This window comes from Penaeus vannamei, chromosome 7 (assembly GCF_042767895.1).
Source record: "Penaeus vannamei isolate JL-2024 chromosome 7, ASM4276789v1, whole genome shotgun sequence".
Classification (NCBI taxonomy): Eukaryota; Metazoa; Arthropoda; class Malacostraca; order Decapoda; family Penaeidae; genus Penaeus; species Penaeus vannamei.
In genome coordinates, this window is record NC_091555.1 from 22187840 (window position 1) to 22200339 (window position 12500).

The 12500-nt window shown below is 50.0% G+C and overlaps 1 protein-coding gene across 1 annotated transcript in view; it reads left to right on the forward strand.

Moving 5' to 3' along the window:
- Positions 1–5669: 5669 nt before the first annotated feature.
- S6kII (Ribosomal protein S6 kinase II) overlaps positions 5670–12500 on the forward strand; it is a gene marked incomplete at its 3' end in the record, with an annotated part of 77172 nt that continues 70341 nt past the window's right edge. The window contains 1 exon segment of the mRNA XM_070123632.1: positions 5670–5727.

The window sequence follows — 12500 nt, forward strand, 5'->3', positions numbered from 1 at the left end:
AAAGAAAAAAAGAAATTAACAAACGATAAAAGTAATGGGCGCGATAAAGCCAGCAGTTCGGAAGGACGCGTTGTCTGAAAAAAGCCGCCTCTGGATAAGCTGCTTTGGGATATCAGTGTGACGTCACGGAACTTATACGAGTGCCGGCCCGCGCGGGGTGGGGGGGGGGGGTGGGGAGGGGGGGCGTTGATTATGAGGCGTTTAGACTTAATAAAGATCCCGGATGAGGACGAAGGATGGGTGGGAAAAAAGAGAGATGGAGGAAAGGAGAGGGTTAGGTGGTGAGGGAAGGGGGAGAGGGAGGAGGAGGGTGAGGGGTAGGGGGAGAGGGAGGAGGAGGGTGAGGGGAAGGGGAGAGGGAGGAGGAGGATGAAGGTGAGGGGAAGAGGGAGAGGGAGGAGGAGGGTGAGGGAAGGGAGAGAGGAAGAGGAGGTAGAGGGTGAGGGGAAGATGGAGAGAGGGAAGGTTAGATGGAGGGAGGACAAGGAGAAGAAGAGTGAGAAAGGAGGCGAGTAAGAAAAAAAAGGGAGGAGGAGGAGGAGGTGGCGATGGGAAAGAGCTAGAGGAAGAGGGCGATATGGATGAGAGTGAGGGAGAAGGAGAGGGAGAAAGAAGAGAGAAGTGATTAATGAGGGGAATGTCAAAATGGACGTCGAAAAGAAGTAAACGAAGTTTAAAAAATGAACAAAAGAAAAGAGAATAAATGAGAAGGGAAGGAGAGCGAGAAAAAGATAATAAATTGGCTCGCTCTCTCAGTCCAAAAAAATCCTTGCCTGATATCGTATTGAAATCTTTCTTCCGCAACCTCCCCCTCCCCGTTCTCTCTTCTCTCCTCCTCTTCTATCTTTCTCCCCATTCGTAGCATCTTTCCCTCGTTTTGATTAATCGGTACTTCAGATTTCGAGGAGCGCCTTCCTCCTTCATTCATAAATACGAGGAAGGAAATAGAGGATAGGAGGAAATGGAGAAATGAAGAGGGCGAGTTTAGGAGAAGGGAGATGAAAGGAAAGGAGATTTGGCGGAGGGAGATAGATGAAAAGGAAAGAAATGAAAAGGAAGAATAAGGGAAAAGAAGAGAAAGGAAGAGGAAATGAAGTCGAGAAGAAGAGAAATGGAAAAGAAGAAAAAGAAATGGGCAGGGTCGGAGATGAAGATGGAAAGAGGAAACATGCAAATGCGAAAGGAAAGTGTGCCGAAAGAAAATGAAAAGAGCCCTTCGTAGGACTGTCAAGGTGAAAGTTCTTGAGAGGGGCAGTCCTAGTCGACACAAATAGAGCATTTCTTAGTTACGGGTCGCGTGTCGGCGCTTCCTGACCCACTAGTCTTAATCGCAGTCTTAGAATTCAATTATTACCCGGCGTCCGACGTGGGGAGGGTGGATACTTGGAGAATTAGAGGCCGTTTATGGTAGAAAAGGGGGTAGCAGGTAGGCATCGGTTTAGCACGTAGGCACGGGAGGGAGGTTGACGTCAGTGATAACAACTTCGGAGGGACAGCGGCAGTGGAGGAGAGTGCGGCCTCGGGCGGTGATGGAGAGAAGATGGAAAGCACGTTAATGCTCATATATACACGCACGCACGCGCACGGACACACGCGCACACACACACACACACACACACACACACACACACACACACACACACACACACACACACACACACACACACACACACACACACGCACACACACACACGCACACGCACACGCACACGCACACGCACACGCACACGCACACACACACACACACACACACACACACACACACACACACACACACACACGCACACGCACACGCACACACACACACACACACACACACACACACACACACACACACACACACACACACACACACACACACACACACACACACACACACACACACACACACACACTGACCCCCCCTCTCACACACACACACACACACACACACATACCCCCCCTCTCACACACACACACACTGACCCCCTCACACACACACGCATACCCCCCCCCCCCTTCTCACATATGAACACAATCCCCCACCCACACACACGCAAAGAAAAAATGAATTAATTAAAAGACCTCTCTCAAAATTGCGCCGGTAGCTGTAAACACTTGTCCCACATCCAGCTATCATGAGAAAAAAATTGAACGGCCGCCTTTTGTGCGCGTGCCAGATCGATGCAAGCAAGCGGGGGCGTGATTGGTTCACTTCACTCGCCGGGGGGAGGGGAAGGGGTAGGGGGAAGGGAAGGGGTAGGAGTAGGGGAAGGGGTAGGGGGGGGAGCCAAGAGGGAAGCTAAGTTGATCTTGTTTTTTAGTTCGTGTTTATTCTTTTGCTTCTTTAGCTTCTTTTGTATTTTTGTATTATGTATGTATTCCCCAATTTCTTCATTTTATTCTTTATTTATTCATTGTTACAATTAATCCTTCCTCAGTTAAATCAGAACCTTTTTGTTCATCTTTATGAACTTCCTTATAAGCTACTTTACTTAACATCGTCTACTTCTTTATTATTATTTATATTTTTATTTTTTGTGGATTACATGTATTCTATTCTTTATTATCATGTTTTACTTTTTATATATTTCTCAATTATTATTATTATTAATATTATTATTTTGTAAACGAGTGTGGAAGGGATGTTATTTTGATAATAACGTTAAAGTATGTCGAGGTAATAGTTTACTGCTGTCACTCAGAGTCAGGATAACAACATATGAAATTGTGTTTTTATTTTCTGTTGTTTTTCGTTTTTGTTACGTCGTCGAGAATTTAATTTTCTCTCGAGTATTTTCTTTTTTTCTTTTTGAAACGAAGGACTAAAATCATCACGTCTCCTTCTTCTCTCCGCCCTCCCCGCTTCCGGCTTGTTCTTTCGCTCGAAAAGAAATAATGAGAGAGAAAAAACGACTTTCAAACGGAAGAACCTGTCTGTCTTATTCTTCGAAAAGGGCGAATTAAAAAAAAAAGCGGTTTCGAAAAGGAAGAATGAGAGAAAAACGGCTTAGAAAAGGAAGAATGAGAGAAAAAACGGCTTGGAAAAGGAAGAATGAGAAAAAAAATGGCTTCGAAAAGGAAGAATGAAAAAAAAAGTTATCGAGACCAACTCTTTCTCCCTTCCTCCATTTTTTCCTTCTCTCCCATTCCTCCTCCTCTTTTGTTCTTCCTCCTCCTCCTCCTCCTCTTCCTCGCAGCACCTCGCTTTGATTAGTCGGTACTCGAGAGTTCGAGAAGCGCCTCCCGTTATTTTTGGAAACGAACGTTTGTGTGAGCCGGGTAAACGTTTGGGGTGATTTTTGCGCTCTTTTATTTATTAATTTATTTGATTTTATCTTGTTTCTTTCTTTCTTTCTTTCTTTCTTTCTTTAGGTTTTGTTACGGTTTGATTGCTGGTGATCCAGACAGACGTCTGTTTGTATAGCTGTCTGCGTTTGTCGGTCTCTTTGCCTCTCGGTCTGTCTGTGTCTATTTATCTGTCTCTCTCTTTCTTTGTCTTTGTCTCTCTCTTTCTTTGCTTGTCTCTCTCTGTTGTTTTTTCTCTTACACTCTGTCTTCGCCTCTGTTTTTTTTTCTCTTACACTCTGTCTTCGCCTCTGTTTTTTTTTCTCTTTCTCTCCTCCTCCTCCCTCCCTCCCTCCCTCCCCCTCCTCCCTCCCTCCCTCTCTCCCTCTCCTCCCTACCTCTCCCCCCCTCTCCCTCTCTCTCTCCCTCACTCTCTCTCTCCCTCTCTCTCTCTCTCTCTCCCTCCCTCTCTCTCTCTCTCCCTCTCTCCCTCTCCCCCCTCTCCCTCTTCCCCCCTCTCTCTCCCCTCTCCCTCTCCTTCTCCCCCCTCCCTCTCCCTCTCCCTCTCTCTCTCTCTCCTCTCCTCTCCCTCTCCTTCTCCTCTCCCTCTCTCTCTCTCTCTCTCTCTCTCTCTCTCTCTCTCTCTCTCTCTCTCTCTCTCCCTCTCCCTCTCCCTCTCCCTCTCCCTCTCCCTCTCCCTCTCTCTCTCTCTCTCTCGATTGATTAATTCACTAACTCACTTCTGCTATGCCTCCCTCCGATAGTATGTTTCAGACATCGGAGGGGGGGGGGAGAGGAGGAGGATGTCAAAAGGAGCAACACTTCCACGATCTTCTTTAATAAAAAACTTCTTCAAGAAAAACTACCAGCGTGTTCTTTTTGGCTGCGCATCCGGTACTCTGTCGGGTCAGTTCGACTCCAGTCCACGTGCGGCTGGGGTGTTTAAACGAGAGACAAGGATGAGAGATGGCATGAGAAAGGGTTAGCGGGTGGAGAGGGTATGAAGGAGGGGTGATAGGGGAGGGTTGGGAGAGAAGGAGGGAAGGGGAAGAGGGTTGGGTGGGAGAGGTGGTGGAGGGGGGGGGAGGAAAGGGACGAATGGGAGGGGGTGGGATGGAGGGTCTGCGTGCTGAGCAAGCAGACTAGACCCTCCCTCCCTTCTCTTCGTCGGTACATGAAGGAGGAGGAGGACGATGGCGACGACGACGACGACAACGACGACGGAGACGACGACGAAGACGAGGAGGATTAGGAGGACGACAGGGAGGGCGAGGAGGGGCAGGACTTCATTGGCGGAAGACGGGCAAGAGCTGGGTGGGCTGCTAGTTAGCGCTCTCTGTTGAGAGGTTGGAGGATTACTTCCCGTGCCATAGGGGAGGTTAGGGTGGGTGGATGGGTGGGTAGGAGGATATGTTGGAGGTAAGTAGGTTGGTAGGAAGGAAGGAAGGTAGGAGGTAGGTAGATAGGTTGGTATGTAGAGAGAAGGAGATGAAGGAAAATGAAATTAGGTGAAGCACATTGAAAGAAGATAAAGGAGGAGAGTGAGAATGGAATGAGGCGATGGTTAGGGTAAGGAGGGAGAGGGTAGGATAGCTAGGGTAGGGAGTAGCAGGGAGGGCGGTTTGGGTAGGGAGGGAGAAGGGAGGACGGTTGGGGTAGGGCGACAAGGGAGAAGGGAGGGGGAAGAGAGGGCGGGGGGTAGGTGGCGTGGGGGTGGTTACATAGCCACTGGAGTCTGAAGACTAAAGTACTGACATCCGCCGTGCGGGCTGGTCGACCACCGACGCTCAACCAGCGCCTCGATATCCGCTTCTTTCATCTTCCGCTCCGCATTTTTCGCCGCCGCTTCCCTCTCCACTTCCACCATCCACTTCTTCCACCTCCGCACCAGGCCCCAATGCAGGCCACCGCCGGCCAGCGTCAAGGCTCGCCCTCATGACGTGTGGGTGACGTTGCGTGACGTCACACCCTAATCATAACCACACGTGCAACAAGCTGCTGCGCCGTATATGTGTGTGTGTGTATTTTGTCCTTGTTTGTGTGTATGTGTGTGATGCCCTTGTTTGTGTGTGTGCGTGTGCATTTGACATTGTGTACATGTCGCACGTGTGTGCGTGTGATACCTAGTACCCGATTGACACCGTTCACAGGAATCTAGAATCCTAGGCCCTGGCGGCGCACCAGTCGCAGACGATTTTAGCAGCAATTTTGCAATGTTGACCACGGGGTCGAGTTCATGCCCGAGCAGCAACATGCAGGGTGGGAGGCGCCGCTACGGAGGAGGGACCACCTTAACCTAGCACCCATACACCCCCTCCCCTGCCCCGCCCCGCCCCGCCCCCGACCCCCGGCCGGACGGAGAGCACCCCATCGTCCCGCAGCTGAGCGCGGTCTGTGTCAGTAAGACTCGCGCTCACCTACAGTGCAGACCGAACCGCTCCGCCGTGAGTTCTGCTGCGGGTGTGTATGTGTGCGGTGTGTGAGTGTGTGCGCGCGCGCGTCTGTGCGCCCACATATCTTAGTCCAGCTGATGAGATAATACTCTCAGCCTAATTGAAGTAACCAGTGCGTGCCTATTTGCCATTCGGCTGTGCTCTTTCGTGTCCACATTGAAAACGTTTCGCAGGATGCCCTGGTGTCTTTTTAACATTCCTGGTGAAGTGAAATACCCGATGATGCCCCAGGAAGCAAAGGCATCCTCAGCTCTCTATCTACGAAAGTGTTTTACGTCGTGTTAAAGGAACAGAGAAAAATAAAGAGCGGAGTGGCGCTCACAATTGGTTCTGGGGAATGGTCGCAAACGTTGGTGACTCCATCTTTACACTGAAGAATTTCGTCACTGCACATCCTCGACCCGCGTGCTACTCGAGGCAGGAGAGGTCGTCCTCGCCTTGTAAGTAAGGGCGTCGAGACGGGCATTTTTCTCGACGTCCAAGGTACGGGGATGGGGGTTTGGGCGTGTGGGAGTCTCACTGTGAGTGAGTAGTTCTGAGGGTGGCAGTGTGAGTTATATGTGTCAGTGAGTGAGTGTGAGTGTGTTTGTGTGTGTGCGTGTGAATGAATGAATGAATGAATGAATGCATATACATACACACACACACACACACACATTATTATCTATATATATATATATATATATATATATATATATATATATATATATGTGTGTGTGTGTGTGTGTGTGTGTGTGTGTGTGTGTGTGTGTGTGTGTGTGTGTGTGTGTGTGTGTGTGTGTGTGTGCACGTGTGTATATTTGCATCTGCTTGGGTCAGTGCTAATCTCCTTATCTATAAATACGTGTAGACTACCCTTAGTGCTGGTTATGTGTTTATACTGGTAAGCACTCACCTGAGCTAAAGACCCGCGTGATGGGCCTTTAATAATCAACAAGTGTCCTGGGAAGCATGTGTGCGCGGGACCAGGAAGTCGGTCGCGGGGAAGAATATCGGTGGCAGTAAAAGGGGAATTTAGAGGATGCGAACCCATTGATTTCCAGGAACCGAGGGCATCTCAGGGGAAGACCGGCTTACTCCCTTTGCGTCATTATCCTGGTTATTCTTTGCTGGTCTTCGCGGGTGGGGGGTTGGGGGAGGGGGTGGAAGAGGTTTTTCGTGGGTGATGGGTGGTGGGAGGTGGATGGGAGGAGGCGGATGGTAAGTGGAGGAGGAAGAGGAAAGGGAGAAGACAAGAGGGATAAGAGAAGTTGGTGGTGTCGTGGAGGCGAAGAAGAAAGGAGGAGGAAGAGAAAGAGAGAGAGAGAAATAGGAGAAAGGAGGAGGAGGAGGAGGAGGAAGAACAGAAGGATATGAAAAAAAAAGAAAATGAGAAAGAGGAGTAGTAGTAGTAGGAGATATTCCCACGCACTTCTGAGCGTAAGAAGCCAGAGAAAGTGACCATCTCATCAACGCCCCCCCCCCCTCCCTCCCTTCTCCCTCCTCTCTCTCTCTCTCTTGCCTCCCTCCCTCTTCCCTCCCTCCCGGGGGCACACGCACACAGCTTGGCGTGTTTATGGCATCAGCATACCAACCGCGAGGTGGGGGTGGAGGGGGTTGGGTAGGGTAGTGTAGGGTAGGATTGGGCAAGGGGAGTAGGAGAAGAGGCTGCTAGGGTAAGGAAGAATCCTTCGCGCGGATGGAGAAGTTACTTTGGGATTTGTTTAGGGAAGGCAACGGCGACGCCAGATGGACACAAGCTTCATACCCGGAAGATGTTCGGGAGAAAGTGATCATTTAGAAACTGAGGGAGGGGATGAAGGAGGGAGGGAGGGGAGGGGGTGAAGGAGGGAGGGAGGGAGGGAGGGGAGGGGAAGGGAAGGGTAAGCTAAGAGTATGGGGGAAGGGGAGAGGGGGTCGAGTTGTATGAATGTATGTATTGAAGGTCTGTTTATGCTCATTAATTGGTGTGTATTTTTAGGTGGGTGTGTAGATACAGAAGTGTATGTTTGTATTAATTTGTTTTGGGTATATGATTATGGTTGTTTCCTTTGCGTGTCTGTTGTTTTATGATTAATGATATACATCGTTCGCTTGCAGTTTGATATCGAGGACATTTTGGCCTTTGGCTAAGGACTGTTTGAAATGTATAATAGGAGTCACGTAAGTCCTTTTTCATAGCGAATTATGCAACTCGGAATATGCGTTATAAATAAGTATGTGTAGCAGATGGCAGTATGAATGAGGAAACAAAAAAAGACTTGTTTTTTAGGAGAAATAGGTAGATAGATAAAGAAAGAAGAAAGAGATTAGCAAATCGGGTAGTTATCTTTTCATGGGGGAAGAAAAGAAAAGAAAAGAAAAAGGTTCTGCCAGATATTTGGTAAAAAAGGGATAAAAAAATAGACCAGTTATTTGTTCATGGAAAACACCTTGGCCAGGTATTTGTTCATGGCAACAGGAGGCTGACTGCTGTCCACTCCGAAGACCACAGCTGACATTCCTGTGTGTACAGACTGGCACAATGAACCACTTGTTCTCGGCGGCGGCGGCGGCGGCGGTGCGGCCCGATCGTGACCATATTGCTTGCGGCCTGGAAGGAAGGCCACGGAATCCTTTTGGTCCGGGTGAAGGTCAGCGGGCTTGGGATCTAGGGTTTACGGGAAGGGTGGGGGTAGGGGTGTGAGGGTAGGGGGTTTGTATTGGGGGGGGGGGGGAGGGGGGCGAGGGAAGGAGTACGCGTGAATATACAAGTAAGATCGCGATCATGCAAATGCAGGTATAGATACGCACGTACAAACAGACATGCACACGCGGGGAGAGAGAGAATGAGGGAACATGTGATTACCAGCAATTCAGTGACGTGTGTTAAGGGCAGGTTTGCCAAGGTGCATGCGAAACGCTTTGTCATGCACACACCTTAAGGGGCAAAGCACAGCCATGTTGCAACGTTCACCTGCCCCACCCCCTGCCCCTCTCTTTTACACATGCACACAATAACAAACAAGCACGCTCACATGAATACTCATAAAAAAACATCACATGCTCCCTTAGGTAAATAAGCAACTAAAAATAGACAAGCACGAGCACGCACAACATAGTAAAAAATGTGTCGCTCTCGTGTTTCTTCGTAGACGGTCGCGTGACGGAAGCCACCCAAAAACGCCCGTACGGGATGCCCCACCGAACCGAATTCCGCGAGACACAGCCTTCGGAGCACTTTTTATTTTATTTTAAGGAGAAGGAGGACTTTGACTCATGCTTGCGTTCGCTCGCCTTTCGGCCTGCGGAAAGGAACGGCGATGGCGTGGGAAACTTTTTAAGGCGAGCGAAGGAACGTCAAAATTGGCCGGGCTGCTCGTGGCGATCGTTGTTCGTGGGAGGAGCCCGAGTTTTCCCAGGCTCCTCCAGACTCCTTCAAGGTTCCCAGGCTCCTCAAGGACACCCGCTGCAAAGGAGGAGGGAGGGAGGGAATAAGGGTGGGAGGAGTTGCGGAGGTTGGGTGGGGGGGGGGTGTTCGGAGGGGGTTCCTCTCCCCCCTCCTCTATCCCCGCCATTTGGTACTTTTTCGTGCATAGACTGACAAGGAGAAGGAGTCGGAGAGGGAGAGGGAAAGGAAGAGGGAGAGGGAGAAGGAGGAGGAGTGGGCGTAGAAAGGGGAAAAACAAAATAAAAAGGAAAGACAGAACGTTACTGGGCTTCGTACTGTAATATCAGAGATATTTGTTCTCAGTTCCTTAAACGTAAAGGAAGTAGCTGCGAAAAAAAATCATGAGAGGGACAGAGATAAATTGTTGTGCGATAAAACTATCTCTGAGATTTGGTTCATGGTCTCCGCAGATGCTCTCTTTTTTTGTTTGTTTGTGTGTGGGTGTTTGTGTTTGTTTGCTTATATTTGTGCGCGTGCGTGCGTGCGTACGTGCATGCGCGTGTGTGTTTATACACGTGTGTGTTTTTGTGTGTGCCAGTCTGTCTGCAAAATTCCTAGCTTATCAAGTACCACTGTAGCATTAGAGCGATCAATACACTTAATAAGCTGAGCTTTAAAAATACATTTATTTTGCAAAGTTTCTTATCTGAGCGAACAAGGCTTCTCCCGCACCAGTCGTACCTGCCACAGCATTTCAAGATTTCACTTCCTGGACACTTGGGAAGGATTGTTTCTCGTGGTGAATTCTAGAAGTGGAATCTTTAGTTTTTTCTCATTGTTTTTTCTTGTTTCAGTTCCTTTGAATTGTATGGATAGGGAAATTATATGAATGTAGATATTTTTGTTCTGTTAATGAGATGGGGTAAAGAAGGGTTTGGATTGGGTTATTTGTTGACATTGAGCAATTGATCCAAAAGGAAAAAAAAAAAAAAAAAAAAACAGACAAAAGAGGTGGTTTCGTTCTGAGTATATTTCCTGGTTTCGGAAAATGGATCCTCAGCCCCTCCCCTCCTCCTGTCCTGACTCATGACAGCCACGTGGTGTGTGTGCGGTCATGCAGACCTTGACCACAGGCACAGGCTCACGCAATGCTCAGGATGGATGGCCTGATCTCCTTACAGGTGCAGACGCATGGCTAAGTACATGAATAGGCCTACTTGCACATATAGTCACACTTACACACTTACGCACTAACATGCTTACACGTACCCTTACAAACGCTTACAAAAATTAAGTGAGTAAGACGGTTGATGAGTATCAAGTGGCTGGAGTGAGTGAGTGAGTAATCAGTTAAGCCGGATAATGAGTGCTTAACTTCACACAGCGACTGAATGAACAAATGGTGATTGAGATTGCGTGCGGTTGAGTTTGTGTGGGATCGAGTGTGGGCGTGCTTCTTTGTTTGTGGTTTTGTCGTCTGTGTGTTTAGAGGTGAGTGTGTCTGTGTGTATTCCCGCTGGTATATGTACTACCTGCAAGTGGCGATTGGTTTGGACTCATATGCTCTCTCTCTCTCTCTCTCTCTCTCTCTCTCTCTCTCTCTCTCTCTCTCTCTCTCTCTCTCTCTCTCTCTCTCTCTCTCTCTCTCTCTCTCTCTCTCTCTCTCTCTCACATGCGCACACACACGCGCACGCACGCACACACACACTCACTCACACTCACACTCACACTCACACTCGCACTCGCACTCACACGCGCACACACACGCACACACACACGCACACACACACACGCACACACACACACACACACACACGCACGCACACACGCACACACGCACAAAGGCCCGACCGAGGCTTGCGTCGCAGTCCCCCGCGCCGGGGTCGCGTCGCGCAGCTGCCGGAAGTGTAGCGGTGTGCGTGCATCATGCCCTCCGACCGGAAGTAGTTAGCGAGAGCGCAGCCGCGACCATGTCCCTTCGAAGCCACCGCCGTCGCCCGCGCCCATCGACGCCTACGCCCATCTACGCCCGCGCTCACCTACTCCCGTGCCCTCCCATGCCCGCGTCACCTGCTCCTTCGCCCATCCACGCCCGCGCTCACCTACGCTCGCGACCTTCTGCGCCCGCGTCACCTGTTCCCGCGCCCATCTACGCCTGTGCCAGCTACGCCCGTACCGCCCCGAGTCGTAGGTGTGCAGGTGGCGTAGGATTCGGATGGGCGTGGTCGGCGGTGTTCGGTGTCGTTTCGCGGGCGGTCCGATGGCGTTCGGGTTCGTCGGTGGGCGGGATGGCGTGCCGGTTTTCGGGAGTCTGGTCGCGCCGGAACCAGGTCGTGGAGGGAGAGGCGGTCGCGGGGTCGTCTTTCGGGCGTTTCAGAGTCGGTTTTGGTCTGATTTTGTTTTTCTGTTTTCTATTTATATGGTTTTCTTATTCTATTATATCTTATTAAATTTTCTTATTCTTATTCGTTCAGAGTCGTTTTTGGTCTGATTTTGTTATTCTGTTTTCCCCTTTTTATGTTTTCTTGTGTTTTGTTTTACTGCGTTTAAGGATGAACATTCCGGCTGTTGGAGTAGCGACGTTTGCTCGACCGGTGTTAGCGATTTTCCGTAAAAATGAGGAAGAGCCTCAGGGAGCAGGGTGCGGAGGGCGGAGTCGTGACCTTATGTGACCGCATTATACCTGTGGCCTCTCTAGACCCATCTCCCAGCTGTTCGCCGCATTCTTCCTCCTCCTCTTCTTCTTCTTCTTCTTTTTTCCTGTCTTTGCTTTTTAATTTCGTCCGCAATTTCTCTCTCCCCCCTCCTTTTTTCCTTAATTTCTCTTCTTCGTAGTCTACCTCTTCCTTCCTTCTTTTCCACTTTCTACTCTTCCGTCCTTCTCCCTTCAGCCCTCAGCCCCCCTACTCTTCCCCGTCTTTCCTTCCTTGTTTTCCTTTTTCTACTCTTCCATCCTTCTCTCTTCGCCCCTCCTCCCTTAACACCTTCCACAACCATCCCCCTCCAGTCTTTTCCTTCCTTCCTTCCTTCCTTCCCTCTCTTCCTACTCTACCTCTTGCATCCTTGCATCCTCCGCATAGCCTCTTGTCACCCTCCCTTCCCCCTTACTCCTCCCCTCCCCCTTCAACCACCCCTCCCTCCCACAAAAATTCTTAGAAACGAAGCGCCTTGAGCCCCCCCCCTCCCTCCACCCCCAAGACGGACGGGATCGGCACTGGAAGGAAGACTTTCACTTGGCCGCCCTCCCTCTGGCTGGCCCGGATGTTGTTTGTTGGCAGTGCGCCTCGTTGACAACACTAGCTCAGATGGTGGAGGCAGAGAGGGAAGGGGTTTAGGGGGTGGTGGCAGAGGGGCAAGGGGTTTAGGGGGTGGTGGCAGAGGGGGAAGGGGTTTAGGGGGTGGTGGCAGAGGGGGAAGGGGTTTAGGGGGTG